Source organism: Anarrhichthys ocellatus, unplaced genomic scaffold, assembly GCF_004355925.1.
Source record: "Anarrhichthys ocellatus isolate YVR2014 unplaced genomic scaffold, GSC_Weel_1.0 scaffold2347, whole genome shotgun sequence".
In the NCBI taxonomy this organism is placed as follows: Eukaryota; Metazoa; Chordata; class Actinopteri; order Perciformes; family Anarhichadidae; genus Anarrhichthys; species Anarrhichthys ocellatus.
The window spans coordinates 7,294-7,902 of NW_022282321.1; the positions used below are offsets into that span (position 1 = coordinate 7,294).

Here is a 609-nt window from a genome sequence, read left to right on the forward strand (position 1 = left end):
ACTTCATCACTATGATGCTGAGTTACAGCATCATAGTGATGAAGAGTAGAGCGAGATGAGATTAAACATTGTAATCGTTGCCCAGCACTGAAAAAAAGATGAACGTTTGAACATCTCCATTAATGTTTATTACATGTAATAATAAATGTTGATGTTTGTTGTTGCATATGATCTCGGGTCATATTGTTAACGTAGTGTAATATGTAATGCAGCGCCCATCAGCTGCACTGGGACACTTTGACATGTAATTATAATCACCTGTGTTAGTCTGTCGCAGCAGGAATAGAAACGGACGGTCCGCCTTGAAAACAGGAGCTCTGGATCGTTTGAGGAGAACCATGGCTGGAACATCACACAGGATCATCATCGTCATCATCATCATCGTCGTGAGATTATTGTTCTGTTTCTCTTCATTGTTTCTCGTGTCTCACCTGTAGCCGCCGCTGCCTTCGTCCCGTCTTCTGCGACATCAATTCTCACTTCATGGAAAGCGTCGGAGACGTAGAGACTCTCCTTCACTGCAGGAGGAAACAAGCTGTCAGCCAATCGGTGAGCAGCATGCACGTGTTAAAGCTGCATTCTCTCTAGTGTCCACCAGGGGGCGACTCC

At 44.8% G+C, this 609-nt stretch overlaps 1 long non-coding RNA gene across 1 annotated transcript in view; it reads right to left on the minus strand.

Annotated features, from left to right (window-relative positions):
• Window positions 1-504, minus strand: part of LOC116378287 (uncharacterized) — a 1,388-nt gene extending 884 nt beyond the window's left edge. The window contains exons 1-2 of the long non-coding RNA XR_004212292.1: window positions 432-504; window positions 259-342 (exon numbers count right to left, since the gene is read on the minus strand). This is a non-coding gene — a long non-coding RNA (uncharacterized LOC116378287). The remainder of the gene's footprint in view (window positions 1-258; window positions 343-431) is intronic.
• Between the last annotated feature and the right edge of the window lie 105 nt (window positions 505-609).